Source organism: Ascaphus truei, unplaced genomic scaffold (assembly GCF_040206685.1).
Source record: "Ascaphus truei isolate aAscTru1 unplaced genomic scaffold, aAscTru1.hap1 HAP1_SCAFFOLD_1083, whole genome shotgun sequence".
NCBI lineage: Eukaryota > Metazoa > Chordata > Amphibia > Anura > Ascaphidae > Ascaphus > Ascaphus truei.
The window spans coordinates 659-13,775 of NW_027453949.1; the positions used below are offsets into that span (position 1 = coordinate 659).

Sequence of the window (13,117 nt, forward strand, 5' to 3'; positions counted from 1 at the left end):
ATCCGCTATAAAGCGGTTTGAGCGTGGACCCCGAATTTAAAAAAAAGAATAAAAAAAATTTTTTTGCACACACTCACTGCACACTGCATATACTCACAGCACACTGCATACACTCACATCACACTGCATACACTCACATCACACTGCATACACTCACATCACACTGCACACACTCACAGCACACTGCATACATTCACAGCACACTGCATACATTCACAGCACACTGCACACACTCACAGCACACACTCACTGCACACTGCACACACTCACAGCACACTGCACATACTCACAGCACACTGCACATACTCACAGCACACTACACACACACACACTGACACACACACACACAGTCTCACACAGTCAAATACACACACACACACACACACACACACACTGTCTCTTTAAGGGAGCTTGCTCTCGCAAGACAGAAGCAGAAGCAGGGAGAAGAGCTGCCAGATGCCGGGTAAGTGCTGTGTGCTGTTGCCACTGCCCCACCGGGGCTGGGAACGCTGGGAGAGTTCTCAGCTCTCCCCCTCTGGAGGACACAGTACCACCACAAAAAAAAAGGGTGGTGGGAAAAAATTCGGCGGCCATTTTTTCCCGCGACCCTGAGGACCGCGCTATAACGGGGTTAAGCTGTATATATATCTTTATTATCCTCTTTAAAGGCAAGGTGGATGCTATCCACAAGAATTTTCCTTCTGTCCCTCCCCCACCTCTCTGTTTTTACCTAAACCTCCTTCTTCCACTCATTACTTATTTTTTTCCTCTACCACATGTCCTCTCTTTCCTATCTCCTCACATCTTATCAGATCTCTTACTCCTGTCTTAGTCCCCACTCTCACCCACGTCTTCAGTTCCTCCCTGACCTTCGGCACTTTCCCTTCTTCCTTTTAAGCAATTGGTGGTCAAACCTATTCTCAAAAACACCGTAAACCCTATGTGTCTTACTAACTCCCGCCCTGTATCCTTCCTGCCGTTTGTCTCTAAATGGCCAGAACGTCTCGTGTTCTCCCGTATGATCAACTTTCTTAATTCCCATGTCCTCCTGGACCCTTTACAATCTGTGTGAGCTGTACAAAAGCCAGAGACTGTGCTCACTAAAGTAGCCGATCTCCATGAAGTAAAATCCCATGGTCATTTTTCCTTACTAATCCTACTCAATCTATCTACTGCCTTCGGTACTGTTGATCACTCTTCTTCATATTCTACACTCTCTTGGTAGCTGTAACCAAATTCTATCCTGGTTCTCATCAAACCTCTCCTATCGCTCATTTCTCTCTTTGTTGCCAACATGTTGCTTTAAATAAGGGTTAAAAAACGTACATGTCCGTTTTAGCTTCCCATCCATTTTTAAAAGCCCCCATTATCAAAATATGTACAAATCTGCACTTCGTTATTCCAACACTCATTTATCAATTTTCGTTGTAAAACTTAATTTTTACACAAAAAAAGGTAATTTAATTGTTACAAAAACATGTACATCAAAAGCAAGTAGTTAGTGTGCCATTCTCTTCTATACATTCGTATCTGACTGTAGAGGGAGATGGGGTTGGCCCGGTATTAAAGGGGTTGCAACCCATATGGCCACCCCCTGACCTCACCAGGGGAGGCAAGGGGTTAACTGGACTGCGGTCCAATAATGTGGCTTACACCTTGTCATGTCAGGAAAATGTATGTTCCCCTGTTCCCATGTTTCATTATAATCCTGTATTTTAAAAATGTTTTAAAGTGCATTTCTGTATCTCCGGTTCTGGAGGTCGCAGAGAGTTGAAATTTGGCCAATATGTAGAGTCACTGTAGGTATTAAAAACTGGCAAATTTCGACCCACTGGGCCCACCAGAACGGAACTTATTAATATGTGAAGATATTAAAGTGTATATGGTATTTTGGATCTGCTCTGAAAATGCAGACTCCATCTGCTATGCTAATAGGTCAGGAAGGGCAGCTGGATGATTTAGCATAAGCCCTGTGATCAAAAGTTAACTGCCCTGATTGTTTACACTAGGAACCAAGTACTGATCAAAAGACACTGCCACTCTAACTGTTAACCTGAGGGCGGAGAAGCATCAAACTGGAGTGGTTTGTAAGTGTTATATCTACACCTACAAACAATGAAGATCCTGCCAGATACTTCATCTGGTAGACTTTTCGTCGCCCCTGATTTAATTATGGGGCTACAGAAATAAGACCCTCAGAGTCCTAGTACGTATGGGCTAACTAGCTGGGGGGCATGGGTTAAACTGTGTTTCCACATTAGGGATTGGATACAGATAATTGTTCACCAATAGTCTGTATTCAATGTTAAGAATAGGGTTACAAACGTATATAAACTGTGTCAACCCTACAGTTTGGTTGTTCTTCTGATTTCACCTGGAATGTCACTGGATTGCTGGAGAATTGCTAGCTGATACTTCTCCATTCCCCAACCCTAAGTAAGTGTTACCTTCTTGCCTGTTAATTGTACTATATTGCTGTGTTCACCTTTTTAAGGAATAAATATATTTTATTATATCTAAGCCTCGTTCAGTTTAACCCAAATATTTGGTGTTTGTTATATCTTGTCATAAGTTACCGTGACACTGACGTCTTCTGAAGTCTGTATACTCAAATATAAGGCTTAAATAGGTTTTAATCCACAATGGATCTCAATTGTACCTTTATGAAAATATGTTAAAAGAATAATGTGACATGCAAATTGATCATAAAAAGTAAGGTATGCAATGCAGGGTGTGATATATATATTTTTTTTATATATGAATAAAGAACCATTTTAATAGTGTTCTATTAGAGCATATTTTCTCCCTGGCCGATTCTTAAAATACACATTTTTACATTAACATGCATTATTTGTTCTTGCTTTTTCTGCATTGATCCTTTCATTTCATTAATTAATGTGTTGGCACTCCAGAGATGTCAACCATATTACTTAAAAATGTGATTTTGTGTAGTTTCTCCATATATATTTTGAGACTATACTTGCCTTAAAACAAAACATTAGTGCTATGCTTCTGTATACAATGGCGAGAAAGTTTGTGAACCCCGATGATAATTATGGAAATTCCATAGTTTATACATGATAACCTTCTTGAATCAAACCCAGTCTTTTCTTAAATATCCAATAGGGTTTATATTAACCAATTCCATGTCTTTTTAAACTAAATGATGTATTAATTACAGAAATAATAAGTAATGAAGAGTCGGGGTATGTGCAAAAGTAAGTCAAACCCTGGTTTTATCAGCTACATTAAAGGGGATAATTACAATCAGCTGTTAACATAATTAGGTTGATCTTCAGGTGTGAGTTTGGGAGGCCCCACCCTATATAAAGATCAGAAACTTTGAGTTTGGACTTCACCATACAGGTGTGTGGAAACACGTCATTTCACAATCAAAATAAATCTCTGAGGACCTCAGAAAAGCAGTTATTGATGCTCATCAGTCTAGAAAGGGTTACAAAACAATTTCTAAGGATTTGGGGCTCCACCAATCCCCTGTCAGACAGATGGAGAAATCCACTGACCGTCTACAAATGGAGAAAGTTCAAGACTACAGTTACTCAACCCAGGAGCAGTCATCCTACCAAAATCTCTCCAAGAACAAACTAGGAAGTCACAAAGAACCCCAGAGTAACATCCAAGCATCTGCAGGCCACTCTCGCCTTGGTTAATGTGAGTGTTCATGATTCAACTATCGGTAAAAGACTGAAAGAACATTGCTACCTGTCGAAAGTTCGCCAAAGAGCAGATAGATGATCCACAAGACTTCTGGAACAATGTTCTCTCGATGGACGAGTCAATGGTAGAAATTTTTGGCCTCAATGCTATGTTTGGCAAAAACCAAATGCTGTGTTTAAACAGAAGAGCCTCACACCAACCGTGAAGCATGGTGGTGGGAGTGTGATAGCTTTGCCTGGGGACTTGGACAGCTTGCCATCATTGACACAAACATGAATTCTGCATTGTATCAGAACATTCTAGAGAAGAATGTCGGGCCACCCGTCCGAGAGCTAACGCTTAACTGATAGTGGCTTTTGTAGATCTACGTGCATGTTTAGGATGATTGTCTTGCCGCATAAGACAATGATCCTAAACATGCAAGTAGATCTACAAAAGAACGACTGCAGAAGAAGAAAGTCTGCATTTTAGAATGGCCTAGTCAAAATCCGGACCTAAACCCCATCAAAATGTTGTGGCTGGACCTTAAGCGAGCTGTCCATGCAAGGAAGCCCTCAAATGTCACTGAATTGGAGCAGTTCTGTAAGGAGGAATGGGTCAATATTCTTCAAAACCGATTCCTGTAACTGCTGCTCAGTCTCTCGAAACGCTCAGTTGAAGTCTTTGCTGCTCAAGGGGGTGCCACCAGATACTGAATCTATAGGATCACATACCTTTTCACATGTGGATTTTGAATGTTGAATCATTTGTGGATAAATTAATATTTAAAAAGTATCATGGTTTTTGTGTCATTTGTTCAGGTTATCTTGATTTATTATTAGGACTTAGATTAATATCTAATAACATTTTAGGTTTGAAATTTGTGAAAATCCTAAGGGGATCACAAACTTTCTTTCGCCACTGTAGTTCACTTTTAATCACCTTACACGTAAGGAGACACTGTGGTACTTTTGAGTCAAGCAGGCAAAAAAGGAAATAAATGGAAATAATGTGCAAACATTGGACTCCTATAATAGCAAGATGGAGTATGACAAACGATACAATGTCGCATGAGGAAGTAACTTCTAAACAGACCAAAATATTGACTATAAAGATATTGGGTGCATTACAGAGAAGTAACTAAAAGATTTAGCAGGTTGCTTCCTTCACATTTCCATATGTATTCTGCACACAAGAGCAGGGCTCGGTAAACGCATTGACCCTGCGCTTGCTAATGGTGGAACTGTCCTGGTGTAATGTATTGGCTATAAAACCCTCCGTGCTGGGAAGCCGTGCTTTACCAACGCTGGCCTGTTTCTGATGCACCCAAGTATTTTTATTAGTGTGAAGTAATCCCTGGTTTTCTTTTTCGTTTACAGGTAGCGATATTGTGTCAGTTTCTGCGAGAAGTTGACTATAAAACTGCATTTAAATCCCTGCAGGAACAGAACAGGTACTATGTATAGACATGGCAAACAGATGCATGGCTCTCCACAGTATTCGTATATATATTTAAACTGAAACATAGGGTATTGATGATAAAATAAAGTATCCCTACATTGTATCATCAATCCCCTGTTTCAGTTTAACTATATATATATATATATATATATATATATATACTGTAGAGAGCCATGAATCTTTAGAAGTAAATAGTAGCCCATACCCTGAAGTAGTTTGATGAGATCATTTAATATTACATGTTTGTGAGACTTCTAAGTAGTCTAGTATTGGGCAAAGTATTCCTCGCCAAGTACATTAGCATATGTGTCTTTTCTTTCCCCCCACTTCCAGTCACGATGCAATGGATTCCTACTATGAATATATCTGGGATGTGACTATTCTGGAGTATTTAACACGTATCCTTTTCTATCTGATTTAGTGACTTAATCCCTGGCAGAATGGGACTGCCAGGGACCCCCGCTGTTAATCTGATGGGCCATTAGTCAATGCAGAAATGCCTTAAACTTGCCTTAAACTAGGCCCAGCATGTACCTGGGTCTTTTTGGCGATTGCCACTGGTTTGTGTTAGAATAACCGCTGGCGCTACAGTAGGTACAATGGAACTGTATTTCTGAAGTCTTCTGTTAACAGTGTTGTACAAGAATGTGTATTCCATATTTACCATAGGCAAGTGAACTATAGCCACAGTGTCTTCTTTTTGTCTTATTCACATCATCCGAAGACTTTTAATTATTAATATTTCAAGGCAAGGTAGACCTAACACCATATACAAGGTCTGGATGTTACAAGGTAACACCCGGGAAAGAAGCCCTGGTAAAGCACTCTTGGCTCAGATGGGTAGGACAATGTATAATCCAAACATATGCAAAGAATGAAAATAATAACATTTTAATCAAATAAATGTAGATTCAAGGCATAAAATAAATGTAGTTAAAACACTGGTGGTAGGTATGGCCAGGGCCCCCAAAAGAAATCATGGGGCCCAGGACAAATGAAAGGAGCAGCCCCCCACCCCCACCTTCCCCCAAATCCATAGAGCACCTACCACGAAAAAAAAAAAAAAAAACTTTTTAGCAGGCAACTTTTACTTAACTGTTTTCTTGTTATTGTTAATACGGAAATAAAACATTACAATGCAATCTGTTTATTTTAATATTTTCAACAAAATACAAAGATACCCAATGCTGCATCCAATGTGACAAAAGGCCTGGGGGGATTCAGTATGGGCCTGGGGGGGTTAAATATACGCCTACTAGCAAAATAAACTATTCATATTATAAGATGAACAATAGGATCAATCAATGGTGTGATTAGCTCCTTTCAAAACAGCATACTTACTAATGCCAGTTACCACAGAGATGACTTGGAATATCTGAGATACAGTCACACCCCCTACTCGGGGTATAAAAGACTAGGGGGAGTTAACCCTCGTTACTACTCCCATCCTGAAGAAGCGTAGCATCTTCGCAAATGCTCGATAGATGGCGGCGGTTTTAGATGTCATTCTGGTGACGTCGGTGGTGGGGACGGCTGCACATGGGTACTCGCACAACGGATGAAACGGGTTGTATAACTGTTGATTTTTTTGTGTATATTATTCTTGAGCTATAGCTGTTTTTTGCTGATATTTGGAAAGGAGTAGCTCTTGACCACATTATCCCGTTTTACTTACCAGTTCGACGCTGATCACCCCCCCCCCCCCCACTCCCCAAACACCGTACTACAATGTATTGCACAACCGCGATAGACCTATTTCACTGCAGCTGAGTTTTAGCCCACACACTGTGAGGTTTATATTGCTACACTTAGATCTCTGTGATGGTTCTGCAGTTGGTTACCTTGTGAAGGGGTTTGATCTGGATACATTACTGCTACATTTGTTGTATGCTGCGATTTCACCTGTAGCTACTTATTGGGTCTTTGCAAAACCTTTTGACTGGTAGGTATACCCTTTGCAGGATGATTCATAACAGTGAATATAATTTTGGGATTAGCATGTGATATGTATCCAATTTTATACCTGTGTTGAAAGGGGAATATATTTGAATTAAATGTGAAAATCTTGGTTGTGAGTGTCTGAAGACCATTTGATTGGTCCGTCGGTCGGGAACGACTCATTTGCTGGTGTCTCGCCCCCCCCCCCCTCGATGCTCCCCCCCCCATGGCTCTCATTGGCCGGTCTACTCTAAGCCACTGTTCTACTCACACACCACACTCTCACCCGTGTGGACTGCTCACACCCCAGAAGCTTCCTCATACTGTATGAGCCCTGAGATTTATGAGCCTACCCTGCGGATTACATCCGTAAAAAACACACACACACACACACACACACACACACACACCTGGAGACGCTGACCACGACACCAAAAGTAAGTACAACACTCCCCCCCCTCTCACCCCTCTGGACTTACCCCCTCACCCCCCCCCACTATCACCCCTCAGGCCCTCCTCAACGGCTGTCCGCCCCAGCTCCGTTTTTGTCCCTCCCCCTGCTCCGTTTTTCCCCCTCCCTCCTCTGTTTTTCCCCCTCCCTCCTCCGTTTTTGCCCCTCCCCCCGGCTCTGTTTTTGCCACTCCCCCCTGCTCCGTTTTTGCCCCTCCCCTGCTCTATTTTTGCCCCTCCCCTGCTCCGTTTTTGCCCCTCCCCTGCTCCGTTTTTGCCCCTCCCCCCAGCTCCGTTTTCCCCCCCTCCAGCTCCGTTTTTCCCCCTCCCCCCAGCTCCGTTGTTTCCACTCTCCCCAGCTCCGTTTTTGACACCCCAGCTCCGTTTTTGCCCCTCCCCCCTAGCTCCGTTTTTGACCCCCCCCCCCAGCTCTGTTTTTGCCCCTCCCCCAGCTCCGTTTTTGCCCCTCCCCCAGCTCCGGTTTTGCCCCTCCCCAGCTCCGTTTTTGCCCCTCCCCCAGCTCCGTTTTTGAGCCCCCCCAAACACACACACACAGTGACACAGACACACTGACACCCCCCGCCCCTGCCTTTCCCCCCCCCACCCGCGTCTTCCCCCCCCACTTGCGCCATCCCTGCCACCCCTGCCTTCCCCCCCATACCTGCCTTTCACCCACCCGCCGCCCCTAACCCGCCCTCCCCTGCCTTTCACCCACCCGACGCCCGCCCTCCCCTGCTTTCACCCACCCGACGCCCGCCCTCCCCTGCTTTCACCCACCCGACGCCCGCCCTCCCCTGCTTTCACCCACCCGACGCCCGCCCTCCCCTGCTTTCACCCACCCGACGCCCGCCCTCCCCTGCTTTCACCCACCCGACGCCCGCCCTCCCCTGCTTTCACCCACCCGACGCCCGCCCTCCCCTGCTTTCACCCACCCGATGCCCGCCCTCCCCTGCTTTCACCCACCCGACGCCCGCCCTCCCTGCCTTTCACTCACCCGACGCCCGCCCTCCCCTACCTTTCACCCACCCGACGCCCGCATGCCCCTGCCTTTCAGACGCCCGCACGCCCCTGCCTTTCACCCACCCGACGCCCGCCCGCCCTCCCCTGCCTTTCACCCACCCGACGCCCGCCCGCCCTTTCACACACCACCACCCGCCCGCCCCTGCTTTTCACCCGCCCGCCCTTTCACCCAAAACCACCCGCCCGCCCTTTCACCCAAAACCACCCGCCCGCCCCTGCCTTTCACCCACCCGCCCACCCGCCCCTGCCTTTCACCCACCCGCCCCTGCCTTTCACCCACCCACCCTCCCGCCCCTGCCTTTTACGTATTATGTCACCAAAATATACATTGTACTATGGTGTGTTTACAATAAACCATTTTTAAACAACATCGTATTACATTTTCTTCCATGTTTCTTTTCAACATTATTATACAACCTTTCCACCAAATAGTCAACCTATTGTTCCCCTATTTATAACTAATACTACCTATTACGGATTTACATCCCGGCAATGCCGGGTATATCAGCTAGTGTTTAATATAAATAACTTCCTCATTTCCATGCATTGCCGTTAAAAATAAAGCTGACATATTTCCGCAGTAAAAAGTCCCTCATCACTTCTAACACGTGATGGTGAAGAAGACGATAAATAAAACTGGAGTTAAATACCGATAATGGTGTTTATTTTTCATTTACTAACCTTTATTGAATCAACCTGTTGGGGGATTTATTCTAATATCCGTAGCGGCCACTGGGGCTGTTTCTTGGAGGAAATCCCCATTAAAGTCCCACATGGATTTTCGGCCACTTTTGACTATGTAGAATGACCCCCTTAGTCTCTTCTACCTATCGTGAGTTATGGTAGCAGTGGCAGATAACGCTTTAATTAGGCAAGTTAGTATAACTCGAATGACTCCTGTAGTTCCTTCCTTCTTTTTTTTTGTCCTAATTTGATGCCTTCTTTTTTAATGGAATATCCAATCCCCTTTGTTTTCTTCATCTCAAATTCAAGAATTACATTTTTCTATCCATTTAAGTTATTGTACTACTGTTCAGCAATGCGTGACTAAAAAGCTATTTCAATTATGAATGTAGGTTACCCAGATCTAAAGAATACCTAGAAGAAAGTGCAAACAAATGCCGCCATAGTGAAATAAGTTTGGCCTTTTAATGGATAAAATAATGATTAAAATACACTCACACAGTGCATGCGAGCAAAGGACGTGTCCTTCCCCTTTCCTCCGACGCATTTCACTAGAACACAGATAGCTTCTTCTGGGATGTAAGGTCCCCGATAACCCAGATATATAGGTTGAGTATCATAAACGCATGCTGTTCCTCCATGTTTAAAGAGAAAGGTATTTTACTTGAATGGCTGCTCATATGTTGCATGACGTCCTTGTACTCTTTTCTGTGACAGAGATGTGCAGTTGTCCTTCTCATTTATATTGTAAGCCCTCCGGGGCAGGGATTTCCTACTGTTGCACTTACTGTATTACATTTCCCTGTATTGTGATTTTTGTAAAACGCGGTGTATATTGTTGCAAAGATCTATGAATAAAAATATACATGCATAAGATTGTCGGAAACCTGTCAAGATGTCTCATACACCAAATTCATTGTCATATTGGCCACTTTTGGTATCATATTATTGTGGTTTTAGTTGATGTCCAAGCAAGCATTTCTATATTTGTTTAGCTGTGTCCGGATAACAGTTACACCTATACACTTACTGATTTCTTTAACCAGTTTTCCAGATTTACACCATAAAAGGGGAGAAATGGATAAAAGGCAAATAGCGGTGAGTAACACGACAGCCAGATAACGTTCTGTTGCAATCAGCTGGTGTAACAGCCGTGTGCTACACCTGTGGTCAAAAGTGCGTAGCTATCATACAACAAATGGTTCGACTCCATTTTAAAGCAGCCGTTTCCCTTTGTGTTGTTACTGAGATTGGAAGCAGGGGGTCCCCGGCACTGAAAGATGCTATTTTCTGCTCTGGGGACCGGAGATTCTTTACAGGTAAAAGCATATTTTAGTCCCCTCCAGGAGAAGCAAAATGGTAGTTTGAAATATCCTGCTTCACTTAGGCCAAGAGGAAGCCGCACCATCACCTGTCGCAGCTTCCGATTATCCCGTGTGAAGCAGGTAAGTAGCTTGGGAACCAGAAGGTGGTCCCCAGTACTGAAAATGGTGTGGTAGTCCGTACCATGGACGCTGGGAGGGATCTAGTGGAGTTGGGGGAAGAGGGAAACGCTGCTTTAAATGCCAGAGCTGATTCTGTCTGCCAAAAGTACTCAACGGCTCCACCTTTTGCCATCTGTCATTAATATTGGCTAGCAATACATATAGGACAGTGACAGGTAGACTAAATGTAACATAGGTTGTACTTGATGGGCATGTTTTGGTTTTTCTCCAACATCTACGTATGTAACTCTATATTATAAAGTAAAGGAAGCAGAGTGCCTTTGTAACCCTCAAACCAACCTGTCATGCCATCGTTACAATCCTTTCCCCAATGTGTCACAATGAAAGCTACCAAGAGCCTTCTTGACATTGAGATGAAGGAAGTGTTGCAGGTATCACGTGCAATGTAAATCCAAGCTGTATGGTTGAGTATTCCTGAGCAAGTGGTGATATTTGATATTTAGCCAAGCTCCATTCAAATATATTCAATATAAATTGCTTGCTCTCGTGCAAGTAAATGTGAGGGTATTACTTGGAAAGTGGGATGTTAAATCGTGGTGTATCCCACAAGTGCTGAATATTTAGTTTCCTCATTGTTCTTGTACAGATTGCACCTTTTTAGTGATCATGTTATTTTACTCTTGGAAATCACGAACAAATGTTTAATCACGCTGTTTTCGGAACAAATACTAGGAATGTGTAGCTAATCTGAAGTTTTACTGGCAGGCAAGGGGTTAAATACATTCAAGCACAAGCTGGTATGGGTGGGTTCACGCCGCAGCTTTGGGGGCCAGGCTGGCTTAGGATGATTGAGGAAGTTAGGTGCATCTTCCTGTCTAAGGTGTGGGGACCTCCCCTGGCTTTCAGGTCCTTCCCCCTTGCTTAAGTAACCATGTATGTAGCGCTTTGTGTAATCTTACTTGTCCTATAGCCAATGCTCATTGATTGGGTTCACAGTGTAACTTATGATTATCTTGAGCAAAGTCTGGGCTCACCAGCACCAAAACATTTATCATTATACTTGGGAATTAAGGGGAAAAAATAGACCTAAAGTGCAAAGACAGGCCAAAAAAACACAACATAATGTAATCTGTATGGTATAGGAGTATTCCCCACTAAATTGTATGAGCTCACAGGAAAGTTTCTTGATCAGGCATGTAACTGAATATCCAACAAATCAGACAAATAGGCTTCTGGGCATCTCTCCCCTTTGCAGATCTCGGTATGTGAAGAGAATTTGCAGAAAGCAAACGGCGGAATTTTTGTTTTAATAGAAATGCACAGTGCACATATTGAATAAAAAAGCGCAGATTTCAGTACACCAGACTCAGTAAAACGACAGAGGTCCGCTCTTCCTGCCTCAACGTCCGTGGTCTTCAGTACCAAACACTTGTGTCACCTGATCGCAACATGAGAACGGATATTGAGCGATGATCAGCTGGGCGCTTGCATTCTTACTGACCCTATGCATTTCGCTCAGGCTTCATCAGAGGTATAAATGAAAAGATGCTGACTGTCACTTTAATGTTTCATTGAGGATGGTGCGTATATAAGGGATAGTGTGGCAACTTAACACCGGACGCATGAGCGAAAGACGTAGGGTGAGTAAGAATGCTGGAGCCCAGCTGATCCATCGCAAGATGAGACCTATCAGGTGACACAGAAGTGTTTAGTAATGATGGCCACGGGCGTCGTGGCCGGAAGCGCGAACCTCCGTCATTTTACTGAGTCGAGTGTACTCAATCAAATCTGCACTCAAATTGTTGAATAAAATAAATGCACTGTGCAATTTCTATTGTTTATTAAAAACAAAATTATGCTGTTTGATTTCTGCAAGTTTTCTTCACATACCAAGTTCTAACCATATGAAAGACAGAGAATGCCCAGCTGCCTGTTCATCTGATCCGTTGGGTTTTCAGTTACATGCCTGATCAAGACTCTTTCCTGTGAGTTCATACAATTGAGTGGCTTACAGATTTACACTATTTTGTCCTGGCTGTCTTTATGCTTTAGGCTTATTTTTTCTGGACTTTGTATTTTCTCTGGGGGTGAGGGTGGACCTCAGCTGCAGGGACAGTAGGAGATTACACTTGTATTATTATTTCACTTATTTTTGGGGGGATATTTAATTGTTTCATAGTTGGTGCACAGTTATTTTTCCATCTTTCCAGAGTTGGGCCTGAGTCAAGTTTTCTTTATTTCTGCCCTCTCCTATTTAGATCAAAGCCATTGGCCAAACAGAACTGAATGCCAGTAACCCAGAAGATGTATTACAACTTGCTGCACAAAGGCGGAAGAAGAAGTTTCTTCAAGCAATGGCTAAACTTTACTTTTAAATGTAGTACTGTGGCACAGAATGTATATATTTTTGTATTTCTCTTACCACCTAATTACAAATAAAAAAAAAAAAGTGAACAATTTCT

At 43.4% G+C, this 13,117-nt stretch overlaps 1 long non-coding RNA gene across 2 annotated transcripts; it reads left to right on the plus strand.

Annotated features, from left to right (window-relative positions):
• The first annotated feature begins 615 nt into the window (after nucleotides 1-615).
• LOC142475179 (uncharacterized) lies at nucleotides 616-13,113 on the plus strand. Of its 2 annotated transcripts, XR_012790775.1 has the most exons (5): nucleotides 616-2,436; nucleotides 5,037-5,110; nucleotides 5,452-5,516; nucleotides 10,265-10,308; nucleotides 12,914-13,113. It is a non-coding gene; the product is annotated as an uncharacterized LOC142475179 (long non-coding RNA). The 2 variants fall into 2 exon arrangements; XR_012790774.1 differs by lacking the exon at nucleotides 616-2,436 and having other exon boundaries at nucleotides 4,115-5,110.
• Nucleotides 13,114-13,117: the final 4 nt, after the last annotated feature.